The 13351-nt window shown below is 39.8% G+C and overlaps 1 protein-coding gene across 3 annotated transcripts in view; it reads right to left on the bottom strand.

Annotated features, from left to right (window-relative positions):
* LOC145982287 (uncharacterized) overlaps positions 1-9572 on the bottom strand; it is a 107771-nt gene extending 98199 nt beyond the window's left edge. For all 3 annotated transcript variants that reach the window (XM_083115859.1, XM_083115857.1, XM_083115858.1), the window contains exon 1: positions 9447-9572. The gene's annotated coding sequence lies outside the window, so the exon portion shown is untranslated. The remainder of the gene's footprint in view (positions 1-9446) is intronic.
* Positions 9573-13351: the final 3779 nt, after the last annotated feature.

The raw sequence follows: 13351 nt of genomic DNA, 5'->3' as shown, positions 1-13351 counted from the left end.
CAGGATTTGCACTTTGTATGAACGAAACAGTAAACGTTTGTGTAACACACCATGAACAGAACTTTTTAGAATCTCTAATTCACGTGAGGCCGTTCGCACGGATTTCTGCGGACTGCGTACAAAAGCCACTCTGACATCTTCCACCCTTTCGCCTGAGGTTGATGGTCCGCTACTTCTCGTTGCGTCAGCAACAGATTCTGTGGTCTTGAATTTGTCATACCAGGACTTAATGCTCCTACCATCAGGTGGCACCTTTCCGTACGAAGTTTGGAATTGTCTCTGCGCTGTTTTTTGTGACCTGTTCTCGTGAAACCACAGGACACACTTATCGGGTGGGCTGAAAAGTTCGTAGGCTGACTCATAGATGGCGTTACTAGAATTAAATCCATGTGATTTTTACTTAGTACTAACCTTCAAGAGATACGTGTATAAATTTCACAGCTGCCGGATAATTAGTTCGTGAGATATAGCATTGTGAGTGAAGCAGCTTTTGTTATTGTGAAAAAATGGATAAAAAAGAATTTCGTGTGTTAATAAAGCATTGCTTTTTGGCGAAAAAAATACTGTTGAAGCCAAGGCTTGGCTTGATAAACATTATTCGGACTCTGCACCAGGAAAATCAACTGATGAGAAGTGGTTTGCTAAATTTAAACGAGGCGAAATGAGCATCGAAGACGATGCACGCAGTGGACGCCCCAAAGAGGCTGTTACCGACGAAAACATCAAAAAACTCCACAAAATAATTTTAAATGTTCGTAAAGTGAAGTTGATCGAGATAGCTGAGACTTTAAAAATATCAAAGGAACATGTTGGACATATTGTGCATGAATATATGAACATGCTGTGTGCAAAATGGGTGCCGCGCGTGCTCACAATCGATCAAAAGCAACAACGTTTTGATGATTCGGAGCAATGTTTAGCGATATTCAACCGTAATAAACACGATTTTTGACGTCGATATATTACAATGGATGAAACATGGCTCCATAACTACACTCCAGAGTCCAATCGACAGTCAGCCGAGTGGACTGCACGTGATGAACCGAATCCAAACCGTGGAAAGATGCAACAGTCGGCTGGCAAGGTTATGGCATCAGTATTCTGGGATGCGCATGGTATTATATTCATCGATTACCTCAAAAAGGGCCAGACCATCAACAGCGATTATTACATAGCGTTGTTGGAGCGTTTAAAGGATGAAATCACGAAAAAATGGCCCCATTTGAAGAAGAAAAAAGTGCTGTTTCATCAAGACAATGCACCGTGTCACAAATCAATGAAAACGATGGCAAAATTATATGAATTAGACTACGAATTGCTTCCCCATCCACCATATTCTCCAGATCTGGCCCCCAGTGACTTTTTCCTGTTTGCAGACCTTAAAAGAATGCTCGCTGGAAAGAAATTTAGCACTGATGAAGAGGTAATCGCCGAAACTGAGGCCTATTTTGAGGCTAAAGAGAAATCGTACTATAAAAATGGCATCGAAAAATTGTATGACCGCTATAATCGTTGTATCGCCCTCGAAGGCAACAATATTGAATAATAAAATCAAATTTTGTCAAAAAAATATTTTTTACTATGTTAGCCTACGAACTTTTCAGCCCAACTGTTAGCTTTTTCCTGATTTGTGTACATTTCCGGTTTGCTGGACACTTGCACTGCTACACTACTGCAACGTTACAGAAACCTGAAAAAAAAAAAACTTAAATAGTTTCCGAACATTTTGGTACCATTTTGTCATGTCTATGTTGCATATAGCGGATACAGTTAATTTTTGTTTTCATACAAAGACTTCTAGGACACCCGGTACATTGTAATCGCAAAAGCTAGCTGAAAAGTTAAACGAAATGCTTGCCTTGTGTGTAAAGTACGTACTATTTGCTATAAGATTTTTGGAAGCTTTTACATAGCATTTATGCTAGCAAAAATGCTTTAGTTTAAAGCCGGCCTTAATGACTGGGGCGAATATTTTATTTGTTGAGTGAAGAGCATCTAATTATTATTGTTTTAAATAAATAGTTCGTATGTCTAAATTTCCTACTGAGATACTGTTATTTTACTTTCACAACAGACGCGAATACTATTTTATTTTGAAGTAAACTAAACACTGAACAGCCACATACGCATATATGTACTCTCTGGTTTTGTTGGCTGGCTGTAACAAATAGACTGTGCTGTGTGTGGCATCGCAGTAAATTAATCTGCTAGTGTTGTAATCATATATAAGTTATGAATTCTAATTATTTCTTCATGGACTTCAAAGAAAATTTCACAATAAGTATTTTAGGAGCAAAGAAGTATCAATCAAATATAAATATAATATGGTAACTTAATATTAATGTAAATTTCACAATTTTCTCACTTTCCATGTTGTGAAGTTTGTGTAATTTATTTTATTGACTAGTTGGTATTGGAGGATATATTTCAAAATGGTATGAGAAAGGTTTCCTTAGAATATACAACTTCTATCGTAATATACGGATAATGCAACTTTATGCTAGTGTGTCCGTAAAGTGGTTGAAGTAACATATGTAACATATACACTCATATTAACTGCCACGGGTTACATGTGCTACATTTTTCAACAGTGCCAATGTTATTCTCTTATTCTTTTAAGAGAAAACATTATTTTCCCAAATCTTCAGCAGTTATTAGGATCTAAAATTGCAAAGTAGTATACAGTGTTTGTATAGTTGCCATTTTTAAATATGAGATTTTAAGGACCATGTGAGACCCCTTTTGCTGCCTTCGCGAACTGGAGAGGTAAAAAATTGTATGATAGTTTTGAGTTGGAGGTGGGTGGGGAAGTGGGGACATACTTAACCACCATGTGAGACTGGCTTTAAGCAGTTGGTATACATGTGAGCGTGGGGCTCACAAGACACAGACTGTCATCAAAATGATGTGTCTGTGTAGACTCAGAACAATGCCACAATCATACTTAAAACAGGTATCATCTGGCAATAGACATTCAAAATTATAGCTGCACAAGACCAGAAAGTGATATCATTATCTCCGCCTGAGAAACTTCATATTATATTCCAGGGTAAGTGTCCCTCTCACATGCATACCAATGAAGGGTTAACACATTCTTCAGGGTGTTAGTGAATCCTTACTGTGTGTTTTCTGGAGAATGATTTTCCCTTCCACATACTCCTACATGATTCTTGATTTGCGAGCAGCCATTCATTTCCTCTTGACTGTTCCTGCAAGGTACTTCATGCGTGTGGAGTGCAAAGGGGATTTTTTTTTTCTAAATGATTTCATTGTAAGGTTTAGGACTTTTAGCAATTAAATAACACCCATGTATACTTCATACAACTGATCACGTTCTATCTCGTCTTGAACCCAGAACCCTGTTCGGCCACTGCATAAAAATCCACAGAAACCAGTGTCTCAGTCAACTGGAAACCAAGGACGTCTACTCAAATAAACTACATTTTATATAATAATTTCTGCAGTAAATATTAATTAGTAAAGCTTTTGGTAAATTTCTCGTATCGGACAAACTGCTGAAATTTGCTAGTTCATTTAATTTGAATATTCGTACTTACGTATTCTGCATTGAGAAACATTGCTGAAGGTGGCATTTCGCTTATTTCATGGAAATATGCTCTATTTTCGACATATCGAGTAAATTTTCTTCGTTTCTTTTTGCCTTCTGTAACATGCAAAATGGCGGTCACAGTTTCACTACCATACTTGGCATGCAGTGTTTCCACCCCACTGCACCCAAAACTACCTACGTAGCCCCACAAACCATTGATGCATAGCCCCACGAACCATTCATACATAGCCCCACGAACCATTTCTGGTAAGGTTAGGTTAGGTAGGGTCACATATAGGTTACAATAGTTAAAAATTGGTTTTGAAAAAAATATGTGTAGCCCCACCCACCATTCTCGCATAGCCCACGAACCATTGACACATAGCCCCACAAACCATTTGCGGAAACATACCTTCTTCAGTTACAAAAACAAGTGTTTGGAAACACTGACCGGGATTACGTCATCACACACAGACTACATCCACCTGCAAGTAAATGTATGCAAGAGCTTTTGTGCATCGCTCACACATTTATATCGAAAAATACACGATTTACCGGCAAAATTCAATGAACGATGTGAGAAAACACTCCTGCGAAGTTCCACAAGTATAAAGAAACTGCATTCGGTAAGTAATTTCTCCTGTAAATTTGATCCGTTTGTCCGATACGAGAAATTTACCAAGCTTTTAACTGTGTAAATTAATTTCTCTAAGCTTCGAAATTACTCTAGCATTTATTTTCAGTTTTCTAAATACCTTTCTAACACTCCTATAAAACTTATGAAAAATCATTAAACATTCAGAACCATTACTGATTTGCTTAGAATGCCATAGCGGTTCTCCATTTCCATGTTCAATTTCTAAACATAATTCGGTGGAAAAATTTACAGCTATGTCTGATGTCAAATTTCGCCAGAATTATTGCTTCCTGCTGCCAAACCAACACATTACCTTTTATCATTAGTTAACATCCCTCAGCATATTTTCGAAGGTATAAATTGACAATCCCGGAAGTATCTCCAATTGCTTTCAAATTCCACATACTCATTAATTTTGGCCTTGTAATCACGAATCTGCAGATAAAAATTGGCAGTCACGTTTAGAAATTGCAAAATAACCTAGTCAGTTACTGCTATGATTCTCCATACACTAACATGGAAATGATATGAAGATGTCTTCCTTTCTGCACAACAGTCTTGCTACCAACATTGCTCAAGTGTTGTGCAATAATTGAGAGAGTTGATTTGAATGTGAGATTTTGGATTGATTTGGTGTTTGGTAAAAATTTACTATTCTTCGGACACCTCTAATTTTTTCGTTTCGTCAATTCTTGACATTCGTACTTACGTATCTGCTTTGCGGAACATTCCTGAAGGTGTATCAACGTTGTTTTCATGAAAGTATGAGCAATTTTTCACATTACCAGTACGTCTTTCTGGTAGGCCTTTTCACTTGCCTGAGACACAATATGGCGAGTACACCTTCCTACATAATCGCGCATCGAGCTTGTCTTTTGTCAAATTTTTGACATTCGTACTTACGTATCTCCTTCGCAGAACATTCCTGAAGGTGTATTGACGTTGTTTTGATGAAAGTACGAGCAATTTTTCACATTACCAGTACTTCTTTCTCCTAGCCTTTCCGCTTGCCTCACACACAATATGGCGCGTACACCTTCCTACATAATGACGCATTGGGCTTGTCTTTCCTCGATTTTCAATTGTTATGCAGTGTTTCAACCTTCGGAACCCAAGAAATGCCCGTGAACAAAGTTCATCAGATCTATTTCTTTTTCATTTTTTTTCGCGTCCTTTTACGAAGAAAATTGTAAACTTTCATGACACTATCCGTTAATCGTTTTTGAGGCTATCTATCCTGGAATAAGTGGGAAAAATCTAGAAATTACAAAATAAGCGAAAATAAGGCATTAGTTTTCGGAATGGAAACTGTCGATTTTGGTGATTTGTTTTGTTTCACAACCAAATATATAAATTCCTGATAATACCACGACACCAAATTTTAACTATGTTTCCTAACCTAACTGAACTAACATAACCACGCACAAATGGTTTGTGGGGCTAGCACCAATGGTTCGTGGGGTTAGCGCCAATGGTTTGTGGGGTTAGCACCAATGGTTCGTGGGGCTAGCGCTAATGGTTCGTGGGGCTAGCGTTAATGGTTCATGGGGCAAGCACCAATGGTTCGTGGGGCTAGCGCTAATGGTTCATGGGGCTAGCGCCAATGGTTCGTGGGGATAGCGCCAATGGTTCGTGGGGCTAGCACCAATGGTTCGTGGGGCTAGCGCCAATGGTTCGTGGGGTTAACACCAATGGTTCATGTGGCTAGTGTCAATGGTTCATGGGGCTAGCATCAATGATGCGCAATTATTTCCAATTTCTAGATCCTGATACTAACACGACACCAAATTTTAACTATGTTTGCCTAACCTAACCAAACTAACCTAACCACATGCCAATGGTTCGTGGGGCTAGCGATAATGGTTCGCAATTATTTCCAATTTCCAGATCCTGATACTAACACGACACCAAATTTTAACTATGTTTCGTAACCTAACTGAACTAACCTAACCATGCACCAATGGTTCGTGGGGCAAGCGCCAATGGTTCGTGGGGTTAGCGCCAATGGTTCATGGGGCTAGCACCAATGGTTTGTGGGGCTAGCACCAATGGTTCGTGGGGCTAGTGCCAATGGTTCGTGGGGCTAGAATCAATGATTCGCAATTATTTCCAATTTCTAGATCCTGATACTAACACGACACCAAATTTTAACTATGTTTGCCTAACCTAACCAAACTAACCTAACCACGTGCCAATGGTTCGTGGGGCTAACACCAATGGTTTGTGGGGCTAGCGCCAATGATTCGTGGGGCTAGCGATAATGGTTCGCAATTATTTCCAATTTCTAGATCCTGATACTAACACGACACCAAATTTTAACTTTGTTTCCTAATCTAACTGAACTAACCTAACCACGCACCAATGGTTCGTGGGGCTAGCGCCAATGGTTCATGGGGCTAGCGCCAATGGTTTGTGGGGCTAGCGATAATGGTTTGTGGGGCTAGCGCCAATGATTCATGGGGCTAGCGATAATGGTTCGCAATTATTTCCAATTTCTAGATCCTGATACTAACACGACACCAAATTTTAACTATGTTTCCTAACCTAACCACGCACCAATGGTTCATGGGGCTAGTGCCAATGATTTGTGGGGCTAGCGCCAATGGTTCATGGGGCTAGCGCCAATGGTTCGTGGGGCTAGCACCAATGGTTCGTGGGGTTAGCGCCAATGGTTTGTGGGTTAGCGCCAATGGTTCAGAGGGCTAGTACCAATGATTCGAGGGGCTAGCGCCAATGGTTCATGGGGCTAGCGCCAATGGTTCATGGGGCTAGCATCAATGGTTCGTGGGGCTAGCACCAATGGTTCGTGGGGCTAGCACCAATGGTTCGTGAGGCTAGCGCCAATGATTTGTGGGGCTAGCGATAATGGTTCGCAATTATTTCCAATTTCTAGATCCTGATACTAACACAACACCAAATTTTAACTATGTTTCCTAACCTAACTGAACTAATCTAACCATGCACCAATGGTTCGTGGGGCTAGCGCCAATGGTTCGTGGGGTTAGCGCCAATGGTTCGAGGGGCTAGCGCCAATGGTTCATGGGGCTAGCACCAATGGTTCGTGGGGCTAGTGGCAATGGTTCGTGGGGCTAGCATCAATAATTCGCAATTACAGTAGAGCGTCGATTATCCGAAGTAATTGGGGGACATGGGTGTTCGGAAAACTGGTTTGTTCGGATAATCGAACTGTACATGTTTATTTGCCAAAAAGAAGTACTGTACATTAAATTTTTTCATAAAAACAGGCATCTCTTTAAGTATGTATTACAAAGTAACGTACAAAGGCAACTTTAGTAGGAATATATAGTATGTGGTACAGTTTATTAAACAAAAATATGTACATATTACATACGTATTTTGCATGAACAATACACACAGTACACAAAATTAACGTTTAAAAAAATCCTTTATTTTGGTCTGTCTAAGCAAGCCTACACGCTTACGAGCAGCTAAGTCACGTACTTGGTTCGTGGGGCTAGCGCCAATGGTTCGTGGGGTTAGCGGCAATGGTTCGAGGGGCTAGCGCCAATGGTTCATGGGGCTAGCACCAATGGTTCGTGGGGCTAGCGCCAATGGTTTGTGGGGCTAGCGCCAATGATTTGTGGGGCTAGCGATAATCGTTCTCAATTATTTCTGTATTTCTAGATCCTGATACTAACACGACACCAAATTTTAACTATGTTTCCTAACCTAACTGAACTAACCTAACCACGCACCAATGGTTCGTGGGGTTAGCGCCAATGGTTCGTGGGGTTAGCACCAATGGTTCGTGGGGTTAGCACCAATGGTTCGGGGGGCTAGTGCTAATGGTTTGTGGGGCTAGCACCAATGGTTTGTGGGGTTAGCGCCAATGGTTCATGGGGCTAGCACCAATGATTCGAGGGGCTAGCGCCAATGGTTCATGGGGCTAGCGTCAATGGTTCGTGGGGCTAGCACCAATGGTTTGTGGGGTTAGCGCCAATGGTTCGAGGGGCTAGCACCAATGGTTCGTGGGGCTAGCACCAATGGTTCGTGGGGCTAGTACCAATGATTCGTGGAGCTAGCGTCAATGGTTCGTGGGGCTAGTGCCAATGGTTCGTGGGGCTAGCATCAATGGTTCGCAATTATTTCCAATTTCTAGAACCTGATACTAACACGAGACCAAATTTTAACTATGTTTGCCTAACCTAACCACGTGCCAATGGTTCGTGGGGCTAGCGCCAATGGTTTGTGGGGCTAGCGACACGCCATCCTTCTAACTAGCGTTTCATCCTTCTAACTCTCGTTGCAAAACGAAGACAGTTCGAAACACTGGATACCCAATGAACATGAACAAAACACAATCACGACGAGTGATGCATGAAGAAGAAGACGTGTGATGTGTTCGAAGGTGTATGCGCCAAATGCTATTCTTCATCGCAAAATTAATTTTCAACGAACAACATAAATGTCAGCTATGAAACATTCCCACATCACACAAAACACCTTCCCGATGTTCGACAATGCTACAGGAACTTATTACAGTAAGTAGTTTCTTCTGTAAAAATAAATAGATGTGTCCGAAGGATAGTAAACTAGTACCTGGTGTTTTAAGTCCACTTTATGCACAGTAAGGCTAATCGGGACTGGACCTACAGTTTAAAGTGAAGCCCTTGATTACAAGGCAACAACGGATTTGCATGTGAGAAACAAAGTTTTGAAATGCTACTCATTGCAAAAAATAGTTGTTTCCTTCATAAATCACCGGTGTTTACTTCGTTCACGGACCCACTTATTTAGCTTTTTCTAGGGTACTATTTTACTATACCGGAGACACCTATCAATGATTTATTTCGCAATTTTTTACATTGCTAACGTACTATTCTGCATTACAGAACATTTCTTTAGGAGAAATAATGAATTTATAACGAAAATAATGTCCATTTCTTCCTTATTTCCATCAAACCATCCACGGGTAGCTCCAAAAACCATTGACGATAGCCCCACGAACCATCACGGGGACGAAGTATGCCTACTAGGTTAGGTTAGGTTCCATTAGCACTCGTTTCGTTCACTTTAGCATATACAGACAATACGAGAGCGTATTGTGCTCTCGTGGAGAAAGCAAATGGAGGCAGCAGCAATAGCGCGTCGGAAATAGATTTTCGTATAAAACCACATGCATTCGCATTAAAATGGATCAAAATATATTCCCGCATATCAACAATGCTACAGAAAATCATTTGGCATCGGAGACACATTTAAATCGGATATTTTGTCTTTCTCATGGTTTGTACTTACCAATTATGTATTCCGGAACATAGTGGAAGGTGCCAATATGCTTTTTGCACGAAAACAAACACTTTTTCTGCTAAAATAAACCATTTTCCTTAATGCTACGGAAAGCACGTCACGGTGCGATATCGCTTGCTTTGCGAATTGTAACGCTTCTTTTGTTTTCGAATATCAATGTTTCCAACTCTATTGTGCATGAAAGTTGTAAAAAACCGGGGATCAAAAACCATGCACGGGTAGCCCCACAAACCATGGACGTTAGCCCCAAAAACCATCCACGGGTAGCCCCACAAACCATTGACGTTAGCCCCACAAACCATTGACGTTAGCCCCAAAAACCATCCACGGGTAGCCCCACGAACCATTCACACGAGGTTAGGTTAGGCCTGTTAGGTTAGGTTTCATTAGCACCCATTTCACCCCTAAATTCATCGAAAAACCATTTTCCTTTCTCGACAAAAAACCGCGCGTTTCTCGAAGAAAAAAAATTGGGTTTCTCGAAAAAATCGCGTGTTTGGAAACCCTGATTCCACTAGCGAGATCGCGTGACTTCCGACGCTAGAGCCATCTGCAGGTACATCTTGGAAACAACAACATGATGTGGTCGATTTTCACAAAATGCGCAATATTATTACATGAAAAGTGATTATTTATTGTTCTGCTGCATTGTAGGATGAAGTTTTAGGAAGAATATATATCGACGGAGGTTGTAAACCTTGGAGAAACTCATTTCCGTAAGTAGTTTCGTGTGTAAAATTGAAGAAATGTGTCTCCGATGTATGAAACTGTTACCATGATTTGCGTAATTACTTTCTCCTGTAAATTTGAAGAAATTCGTCTCCGGTATAGTAAAGTGTTACCTTTTCTAGACGTGACCGCCAATTTCTAACTGCAGATTCGTGATTACGACGCCAAAATTAGTGAGTATGCTGAATTTGAAAGCAACCAGAGATACTTCCGGTATTGTACATTTGCTCCTTTTCGAACATCATCCAACATAGAGAAGTAAGGCCAACGTTTTTCATTCTCACAGCTCACTAAAGAAATTTACTCTGCTCTGGAATACATGCTAATATTACTTACAATTGGTGATAGTTAATCGAATATCTTTGTAGTCCTTCCTCTTTATAGGTTTCACTTTCCATTGGCGTTACCTTGTTAATAATGGAGGTTTTTTTTAACGATGTGTGTACATTTGAGAGTGACAATACACACTTCTTCAGTTTTGGTGAATATTATATACGGTATGTGATTTTTTTTGGTTTGTTCTCGGCACAGAACATTTACACAGATCCCCGCTTGCTATTCTCAGTGAAAGTTTCACTAAATAGCCTCTACCACAGATCAAAACAATAAATTATAATTGATTTTCTTTTCGCGGAATTACCTGTAATTTATAACTTTTATACCGAAGAAATCACATCATACATGTAGTATAATACATTTCGCTGGGCAATTTACGTCATTTCCGGGTTCAGAAATCTCATCTTTACATTGATATATGATATGCATCATAATTTTGTTACATAACTGCTGTCACAATAGATAAAGCTACCCCTTCCGGTGAAAAATCCCATTGATTTGGATCGGAGAAAAACACGTTTGTCGTTGTTAGACAGTTTAGACTCAAATCCTGGTTTGCCGTGTGCTGTGACGTCACCACTAATAATTAATTCAGTTTCATTAAAGAATTTGCATGCTACAGGGTGTCCCACGAACGGCGCAACTGGGAATTAAGAGTGGCGTTACTTTGTAACCGAAACCTGTACATACATAAGTCATACACCAAATGTTAGCCCTGTCCAAGTAGATATTTTTAAACATAGAAACAACAAACGGGGTGCAGTGTTGTTCATGCAGTGTTGCCAAATGTAAGTGAAAGTGTAAATTTATTTTTCCACAAAGCATGGAAAATTGCATGTCAAACATTCGTACGGAAATTTGGACGTCAATTTCCACCTTGGGTTCCACCTTTCACCATCTATAGTTCAGAGAAGAAAACCGATCGTTTTCGCGTATAGCCAATCCTGAAATGCTTCGTAAAGGTGTACCGGTCCAAATGGGTGTTTTAAAAAAAATTATGAGGTACAGTGGCAACACTGTTGATGTTTGAAGGCAACAAAAGGTGTGTTTAGTGATGGTCTATGACATGGAAATACTAGAAACAGGAAAAAAAGAAAATGAAAATTATGGTGAAAAAAGTGTTACTTACCTTCTCCTGGCAACCATGCAATGCACGTAAAAGTTGGTATAATCACATATTATTCTTGTAAAATTAAATGTCAAATGAAAGCGGATAATTAGTATCACCTAGAAGTAGGCTGTAATGTTCTATATCTTCTCATGTTATATTTTTTTTTGTGATTTTGATATAATACCAGAGTAAGACCCAATTTTCTACAATTTTTGGCTATATATTTTGTAATTGTAAAATCTATTAATGTAGTATTGTATTGTAATGTAAGTATTGACATGTCCTATATTACCATGTACTGTAATTTGTACACACCGGTAGTCCTTGGACGCAAATAAACTAAACTAAACTAATTGTGATAGGCAAAAATAACACTTAAAATGCAGACGAAACTATGTATACGCACTGGTTGTCCAAAGCAGTGCTGTATCATCTGCACGTCATGTTGTAACTGGGGTTCACGGAAATTATTTGAAAATAAAGGAATTAAAATTGGCCTGTACTTGAAAAGCTGGGACAGGAGAAAATTGCAAACATATCGTTGCAGTTCTTTCTCGAAAGAGAAAGGCTTTTTTAATAATAATATTCACGATTTCATGACCAGGCTATACGCACTGAAAAAGGACATTGTACTGAATGAAATAGTAACATTAGCATGTCCACCTTTTTTTCTGGTTACATTTGACATTAATTCATTCTCAAACTATTTTCATCTTCTCTCTTAATCGACTAGCACCTGTTCCAAATTTCACACATACGTAATACCGGTAATACATGGACGCATTGGGTAAGACGCTTCATGATTTTTCGAGGAAAAAAAGCTTTATTTTATAAAGTAAGCAGTCTCGTGCATTCTTCGTAATTTCCTTGCCGAATTACAGTGTTATATCCCCCACACCAATCTTCTGTCAATTACGTTTTCCCTGATTTATTAACAAAGTTCATTTTGTTGATTCCAAAGGGTGGAAACACATGAAAACTTTTAATTTGTTCTGACCCATAAAACGACTTAGAGCAAAAAAAAAAAAGCTCTTAACAGTAGACCTTACTCTCTCGCATATTCCCCATGCTTTAAACGACTTCAACACAACGTATCCTACTTAGAATACTTTCTGGAAATCCCACCAGATGGCATATCGGTTAATTTTAATCGCGAATAACCTGCTTGTTCTGATATTTGCGATGTGTTACCACAGATTAACGTGTTACTCGCTAAATGTACCCCGCACCAAACTTATTGCACATAGCAACGAGCACCATCAAACCCGATCCTCCAAGATGACATAATGCATACGTACTTCACATAGCAATGAGCACCCTCTGGGTGCAACCCACCGCCGCCTAAATCTCCCGCCGGTGTGTACGAGGAGGATGTAAACTACAATCAGGGCTAAATAATCTTTCACAGATCTCTCTTCATCCATTTCCTCGAGATCTAGGGCGCCAAAATTATTGCATTCAAGCTGTCAGGCGTGAAAATTGGAAGCCCATTAGCAGGAGAGTAGTATAATTGATGATATTATAAACTCGAGAAAGTATGAACCCCCCTCAGGCAGATTTGGCTACACTTATAACTAGCTCAACATGCCCATATGAGTTTTTTGCTCAAGTGTGGCACCGTGTCTAATCCAAGATTTTTGTAAAAATGCCCTCGGGAATTTCCCGCGAAAGTATGACCCCCTCAGATTGATTTGCCTACACTTATAAAAGGCACTTC

Source organism: Lepisma saccharinum, unplaced genomic scaffold (assembly GCF_977018435.1).
Source record: "Lepisma saccharinum unplaced genomic scaffold, izLepSacc3.1 HAP1_SCAFFOLD_50, whole genome shotgun sequence".
NCBI classification, from domain to species: domain Eukaryota; kingdom Metazoa; phylum Arthropoda; class Insecta; order Zygentoma; family Lepismatidae; genus Lepisma; species Lepisma saccharinum.
This window is presented reverse-complemented; position numbering and strand designations above follow the sequence as displayed.